Here is an 8297-nt window from a genome sequence, read left to right as displayed (position 1 = left end):
GGGTGAAACAGGCAGGGCAGAGAGCGCACAAGCTGACCAGAAGCCAGAAAGGAGATCTCTCTTAAACCTGAGGCCTTCCCAGGCAGCAGAGATGGCTCTGTACTTTAATGCACACACTTCTCTTGCAGAGAACTGGAGTTAGGTCCCTGCACCCACGTGGGTGGCTCACAACTGCCTGTCCACTCCAGTTTCAAGGCCCTGCCCCTCTCCTGCACTAGGACTCAGACACACATGCATACAAAAAAATTAAAAATCCTTTTAAAACTACAATTGAGTTACAAAGAAACAATATTTTTCTTTTCTTTTTTTTTTTAAATCACAAGATGCAACCTTTTCTGATCCCTTATTTTCACACTGTGGAATTTTGAGATTCCTTTCTTATAACAATTCTGAGGCACAGAACCTCTGCTTTGCTTTTTTATAGAATTGTGGCCAACCTTGACAGAAGATCTGAATACTTGTTAAGTATAAAGTTGGTAAATGATACTATTGTTTGGGAGGTGGGGAGGGGTGGATGGGGGTGGGGTGGGAGTTGAGAGTTTATCTAGCAAAAAAAAAGGGGGGGGGACAAAATTCCCTCTAACCAGGCTCAAATGAACTGAAATGGATCAAAGTAAACAGAGACATCTAAAAGCTTTTGTTAGTTGAAAGTGGCTATCTGTCGCAGGTCTTGCCTCATTAACTGCTGATTGAAGCTCTGCTTGGCCCTCTGGGATACCTAACACCCCAGGCCTATCACCAGATGAACCTGGGTTAGGCGCTCTTGCCTTCCCCTGGGCGGCTTTGTGAGACTCCTTGACCTCAACCTCCTTACCAATGTTTATTCTTCCCAGCATGCAAAGGGGGTGCAGGTTTGTCCTGGAGAATGTCGCTGAGAATCCCTTCCCTAGCCAATGAGGAATGTGGGATGGAGGGAAACAGCCCCGGAGTCTCTGAAAGGTTCATGAAAGCAACAACCCAGCTTTTAGCCTCTGCTCGAGAAGATGCCCCTTCCTTGTGTGTCCATCTGTGAACTGGGAAAGGTGACCAGCAGGCTGCCTGCTCTAAAGATGCTAAAGAAGTAGCAGATGCCCAGCCCCCATGGTCCCAGCCAGTCACCAGGCCATTCTGCTGCTACCAGAAACTTGCTGTTTAGGGTAGGCAGGGACCGTGGGTTTGGGGTGGGCTGGGGAAGGGAGGGAGGGAGGACGGGAGGGAGGAGGAGCAGAATTCTTTGAGTAGGACCAGATAGGTCTCTGTGTAGAGTAATATTACGCTCTTTCTCTCATAGACAGGCTGCATGCCTGCTTCTGAAGGCCCATCTGGCATGGCTTTGAGAATGGTAATAATTACAAGCTGATGACGGACATGGAAGAAAGCCCCGCTGAGCTAACTTATAAGGAAGTACAGGCCAGGACTGCAGGGAAATTACAGGCTGAAAACCTTTCTAGTTTAGGCCTTTTGGTGTTCTTAATCACAGACTTTAAATGTTGTAATAAACACGGTTGCGTTTTATTGACAACTCCCATGACAGGCAAATCTTTTTCGTTTTATTTTATTTTTACCGTTTACTCCTTGGGATGCTCTAGGGGCAGTGTCTGCCTGGGTCACGCGTGCGCATGCGTCCTTCTTTGGCGCTTCTGCTCCTAAGAAAATTAGGAAAAGTGGTCTTATTGAAATGTTCAAACACTTTTCTTCCTTAAGCTGTTCTCTACATTCTATGGTTGACACAGATTTCCAGACGCTGTGCCTAACCTGTAGCCAGCTAAGAGGATGATCTGGTTCTTTGAGCCAAGGAGACTGAATAGGGCGGAAAGGCATAGACTAACCTATGACTTGTAACACCAGGCAGAGTTTATGGTAGAGAAAAAAACCTAAAGGTCCAGGTGAACTCCAGCAAACATGAACGAGATGCTGGACCCTAGAGAGGGTCTTTATTTCAGTGTGAGATTGCAATGGCATAACCCTTCCCAAAGTTTTGGATATTTTATAAATGGATGTGAAACCCTCTGTCCATCTATTGGAGGCAATGAATTTAGAAAGTTTTCCTAGGAAAGGAAAAGTGGAAACCCGGGGAGACATTCCCCCTCCTTTTCTTTGAAGTGTTAATAACTTCGAAGTCTGTAGCTGAGGTGTACTAGGAAAGCTATTCTTGAACACCATCAATTGCTATTATTAACAGAGCTTATTCTGAGTCATGTGTTATTAGTTCCCATGGAAAAGAATGTGATATACCTTACTGGAGACGTGACGAGTCACCTCAACTGAGACTTTTACTCATGTCTTTAGTGTGCGGGTACCTGTGCATATGTGTAGGCTCACTCATGCCACCGCACATGAGTGGAGGGCAGGGCACAGCTTTCGGGAGTCAGTTCTTTTTTCCTACCATGTGGCCTCTGGGACCTAGCTCTTGTCATCGGGCTTGGTGAAGTGTCTTTACTTGCTCAATCACCTTGCTGGCCCTGAGACTTTTCTTGATGTAGTTCACTTTCACAAGTGGATCTTTTGGATTTTAACGCAGAGTGCGTAGACACTGGTTCAGCACGAGAAACAACTTTTGAAGCTAGTGTTCACGCCTTCCCTTTGGTACTATTTCTCAGTTGTGTTCCTCGGCGGGTCACATTTTATCCCTTGTGTTCCGTTTACAGCCATGGCTTTCCCCGACGGGTTATTTAGCCCCATCCTTTCTGCATTTGATTTCAAACGTGGAAAGTTCACGGGGCCTATGAAAGTGAAGCAACCAAATTCCTGCGCGGCAGAAATGCACCACCATAACCTCAAAATGGCCATGTGATGGCAAGTTCCCACCATAAGCTGTCTCCCTTTTTATAAACAGGTCTTGCTTTCCCCAAAGCTCTGTATCAATGAGAGACCGCTTCTTTATATCCGACAGTCTCTTTTTCTATACAGGCTAGAATGGCTTCTAACAAAAGACTCATGAATTGGGTGGAAACTATATATTAAATCCAAGACTATTTGTCTAGTTTTCATTAGGTCGCTGAGTGAAAAGCCTCAGTCCCTCTGTTTTCCCAAGGTACTCGGATATCTGTGCAGTCCCTCATCTCACGCTATCATCTCTCTCACAGAGCACAGACCCGCTTTAAAGAATTCAACACTTACAGCTCTTTACAGAACTGTCAGCAATGACGGCAACCAGGTTGCTGACATGTCTTACTGTTTACAAAGGATGAGCCCAGAGAGGCTGCTGGGAAGACTTGATAAGCCTGGCTCTGTCTGATGCTGGCCTCTAAACTAGCTTTACCTTTGCTTGGCCGGCTCAAGAGGCAAGTATCAACACTTGATCTAAACCCCAGGCCAGCACAGATAAAATGGGGCTGCTCAGAGTTGCCCTGGAAATGGTGAAAACAGAAAGAGACAAAGGAATGCCCCCCTGCCCTGCTTGTAGATACATTTCCTCCGTTTCGTGCATTTTACTTACCATTTGATGATAAAATTTCTGATGCTGGTGTTAAAGCCATGGCTAATTATCAGGTCTGACAGTGTTTCCCGTGTTTGCATCCCTCTATTCCTTAGAAATTCTAGTCTACACTGTAGTTAAGATGGTCTTTAGGAGGCTGTGGCTTAGGAAGGCTGAGGTTATAGCTCACATAGGGCAGGCATACAAAGGCCCTGGGTTAAATGTAGCATCCTTTGCCTCCTAAGGAAGTCTTTCTTCTTCCTTCCTTCCTTCCTTCCTTCCTTCCTTCCTTCCTTCCTTCCTTCCTTTTTCAAAAAGCATTCTGAACACACGATTTTAATATGAGAGAATACAAATGTATTTATTGGAAACTGTGCAATGCACACACACACACACACACACACACACACACATGCACACGCACATGCACACGCATGCGCACATATCTTTCTCTCCCACTCTGTAGTCAAATAAATGTTCTACCATTGAGCCACACTCCCCTCTCCCATTCCGTAAATAGAAGTTTTTTCTTCAGGAAGAGAAGTTTAAGGAGTCAAGACTTTTTTCCTTCCTCTGCTTTGTGGTACTGAACACAGGGAAAAGTAGTTTGTGCCTGTGGTATACATGGCCCACGTGCACAATGTGTGCATATGTGCATACTGTTAGTGTCATGTCATATATATGTGTCACCACCTGTGTGGGCTTAGGAGATGTGCACTCTTTCTTTGCAACTGACTGAGACAATGCTGTTTCCTTTTCTAAAAGTATCAGGCTGTTTCTAGAAATGAACTCACTCAGGATAGTTGGAGGAAATTTTGGCTTTCCCTCAGAGCTCACCCCTTTCTTGCAGAAAGGCCATTGCTTAAAACAACATCTGCCACTTGTCTTAATTTTAATCACTTCAAGTCCACATTAATTGTGAAACTAGAGTTCATCTTGATCATGAGGCAGATTCTTCTCTGCTGACAGTCTTTCTTTGTAATACTTATGAACCACATGCCTAATATTTTCCCAAAATGTCTGTACAAAATTTGCTTCCCTTAAAAAAAACCACTGCTTTATAAATATGGAGTCTGAGTTCTTAACAAAATGTTACTGTCCCCTTGTTTCAGGGCTTGTAAACCAAGGCTCTGAGGTTGTTCACATCCACGGACTACATTTGGAGTAGCAGCACCAACCCTGAGCTGTATACTTCCAGATACATTTTCAAAGCCACGTCTTTCTGCTGGGAGCTCATTTTGAAGGTAGAGGCTCAGTTGCCATGGGGACACTGTGGACTGAAGGACCCATTGGATGAGCATGGGCTGTATGTACCAAGCCAGGGCAGGCTGTACTAAGCAAGGGGGGGGGCTGTACCAAGCAATGAGGATGCACAGTGACATGTCTGCTTATAGCCAGTTGCTGCTGGATCAATATCTGAAACGAAGTGAAGGAAGAGTGTTACTGCATGTCCTGAGCAGGACACTGTTGATTTGGTGGGTGTCTTTCTTCTTCACTTCTGATGTATTGAGGGCAATTTCCATTTTCCTAAACAAGTTAGATTCATCTGACAATTTTAATAAATGGTTGTATTAACTTATATTGAAAGGTATGAACTTAAAATTACTTTTGGGTGGCATAAATGCATCCTCTTTATCAGAAGAAAGTAGCTTTCTCCAAAAAAATTCTCAAGATTTCACTAGACCCTCCTTTCGGGAACAATTATTAACCCATACTAGACAGAATAAATATTTGTACTTCTGTGGGGTGGACTTCAAGTTTCCCACACAGTGGTAATGATTTGTGCTACTTCTAGCAAATTGGGAATGCTACTAGCAACTATCACATAGAGGACTTCATGGTAAAGCAAGAGCCACAAGGGGCTATGATGTACAGGAGAAGTGGTCCTGGGTTTCTATCCCCCTCCTTCCTAAGCTCAGTTAGAGCAATAGCTCATTGCATCTTCTCTGGTCTGGAGGTTGCACTCCTGTTTTAGCCGAGTTCCAGGTTTCCCTGGTGTTCATAGTTTGGCTTGGGTTGGTGGGATATTGTGCATTTCAGGACCTTCTGCCCCTTTTCATCTTGTCCATTTTCCTGGGTGGTTTTTCAAAGGACCCCGCTGGTCTGCCAGCTTAGCTCTTGCTTCTCGGTTCTCAGACTTCTGTCTGCAGGGAAGTGGGGCCGTGGGATCTGCTAACATGAAGAAGGAAGATAGCAGCTCTTTGTGAACTCTCCGGCCTGCTGCAAAATAAGCCAGGACAGCACAGGGACAAGATGCTTTGGAACATTTGGGAGTCTCTGCTGTCTTATTACATACAAGGTGATGAGGTCATGGCTTACTGGTTAGCTTATATGGTATAATTAAGAGATTTATTTTATTTTTTTTAATGTGATTCATCTTACGAAAAGTTGACTCAGAAAAGTTTCAGGGGAGAGGCAAGCCCTATGTGAAAGGATAATAAATTGGAAAATTGCCGTTTTCTTCTTGAAGTTCTAATTCATGAAAGGAAAATCCAGGCAAGAATAAGGAGAGCCTCAAGGAGCCTGTCTAGGGTTTCCTGGCAGCAGGGGTTTGATCACTTAATGCTAAGAAGACCGAGGAGATGACATTAGCTCTTAGGTTTTTTCCTCCCATGAAATGAAGGCAAAAATAGGAGCTGATTATTAGTTTTTTACTTGGGAATCATTAAATCTCTCTGTGTATGTGCTTGAATGAAGCACGTTTCCTATACATATCCATGTCATTACAAATTAATATCATAGTAATATATACCTTAACAGTTTTATTGTGTTTATCTGTTGATTCCAGGCAGAGTCCCTTCAAATGCTGCTAGTTTCTGGCTTGGGGAAGGTGTCAGTCCTCAGGCAAAGTACCCACAAATACAACTGTGGTTAGAATTGGGGGTGATGGGCTTCAGGGAGGGCTCTGAAGTTTCTCCTGCAAGGCGCTGCTAAAATGAATAATGGGGAACGGAGATCCTTATCTTAGTCTGCAGAGAAGCAAATTCAAGGTCCAGGCAAGGAATGTGGAAATGCACGTTTTAAATATGCTCTCATTAGACGTGCTGGTTCAGCCATACTTTCAAGATTCTATTATTAGACTCATGCCCCGTTTTGTTTATATTTAGGACCCTGGCATTTCCTGCTAATTCAAAGGAAGAGAAGAAAATTAGTGCCTATACTCCATCATGTCTATGTGCTTTTCTGTTCTATAGTCTCAAATGCCTGCGAGGCCTGTGTGAGCTTGAACCTTAGCATAGGCTAAGGAGTAGCTTCCCTTACTCTACTCGTGGTTGCTCTTTTCCTTTACATTTATTTAGTTATCTATTGGCGGGGGGGTGGAGGGGAGGCGGTCAGGGGTGCTGCACATTTGCCATAGCATGCTTGTGAAGATCAGAGGACAACTTTGCTTTGGTTCTCTCTTTCCCATCATATGGGTCCAAGGAATCAAACTCAGGTCACCAGGCTTAGAGGCAAGATCCTTTACCTGCTGTGCGGTCTCGCCATATTCTTAAAGCTCCGCTATTTGAAAAACTTACTAATGTATATAGGATTCTCCAAGTTAGACACAACTGGCTTTTTTTTTTTTTTTTAAGGTGGAACTGGAGCCAAAATGGATTTTTTCTGGATCACACATCTCCTGTCTCCTGCCGCTGGTGATGAAGCTGACAGCCCCACGCCAGTGGGCGGAAATAGATACCAGCCCCCGAGGAAGTACTGACTGCCTATGGGCGCCTGCCACCCTCGCTGCTTCCTCTTCTCCGTGTGGAAGGAAACCGTGGGCTTTCCTGGGCATTTTTCTTATTCTCTTAATACAGGGGAACTGAAGCATTTGGCTTTGGTTGTTTGGATAGTGAATCTCAGCTTGGAGGGCTTTCCAGAAAGCAGGCGGCTCCGGTCTCTGAACTCTGTTCCTCCACCCCCCTTCCGGTGCTGTGTAGTTCTTTCCAGTTCCCGAATTGAAGTGTACAGTACTAGAAAGCCTGTAGGGAGCGCCTGGAGGGCACAGCCTGCATGAGCTCTCAAGCTGGAGAGGGCTAAGTGGAAGGAAGACACTGCACCCCTGGGGTTTCCTCCTGCAAATGAGATGAAATCTATATAAATGTACTCCTTTCCGTCTCATACCTTTTATTCGATTTGCATACCATGGATCCGATGACAACTCTCTTGAAAAGTGGTGAGAATTCTTAGGGAAATGCCAAATATCTACTTCTCACCTGATAAAGTGATTCTCATGGTCACAGCATGAACTTCCACTGCACTGAGAATCCCTCAAGACACATACACACAGACACACACAGACACACACAGACACACACACATATTGTGTGTCTGTGTGTCTGTCTGTGTATGTCTGTTTGTCTGTGTGTGTCTGTGTGTGTGTCTGTGTGTCTGTGTATCTCTGTGTGTATGTATACATTTTCTTTTCTAAATTCTGTATAGTAAATCCAGACCTGTGTCTCAGGGGTGAGCTGGGGGTGGCGGTGGGAGAGCATGTGAAGAGCGGCTGTATCTAATTAGACAGTGAGGGGAAGAAGGCCTTATTACTGTCTCCTAGCACTAACAATATACCTAGGTCACTTTGGTTCCTAGTTTGTACCCAAGAAAAGCGAGAAGTGCTGTATTCATTTTTAGTTTGCTCAAGGTGAAGCATGGAAATGATGGCTTTCGCTTCAATTCCTTTGACTGCCTCGGCCACAATGGTTCATGGGAAGGAAATAAATCTTGGAAGGGTAGGGGATAACATCTCCCCATGCTTGTGCTCAGGAACCCCATGGTACACATGACAGACTACCAGGACATCGATGGGTGCCAAAAGAAGAAAGAAGCCCTGTGGGAGCTCAGAGCACAGGGAGGAAGGAGGAGCTGGGCTGGGCTTGGGGGTGGGGAATTGCAACTAGGCATGATCTTGCTTCAGGGC

The 8297-nt window shown here is 44.8% G+C and overlaps 1 long non-coding RNA gene across 1 annotated transcript; it reads left to right on the top strand.

The window, feature by feature from the left end:
- Nucleotides 1–977: 977 nt before the first annotated feature.
- LOC110325217 lies at nt 978–6559 on the top strand. The gene is made up of 3 exons (XR_002380728.1): nt 978–1136; nt 5534–5696; nt 6505–6559. It is a non-coding gene; the product is annotated as an uncharacterized LOC110325217 (long non-coding RNA).
- Nucleotides 6560–8297: the final 1738 nt, after the last annotated feature.

This window comes from Mus pahari, chromosome 8, assembly GCF_900095145.1.
Source record: "Mus pahari chromosome 8, PAHARI_EIJ_v1.1, whole genome shotgun sequence".
NCBI lineage: Eukaryota > Metazoa > Chordata > Mammalia > Rodentia > Muridae > Mus > Mus pahari.
Note: the sequence above shows the minus strand (reverse complement) of the source record. Positions and strands in the feature narration are given on the sequence as shown.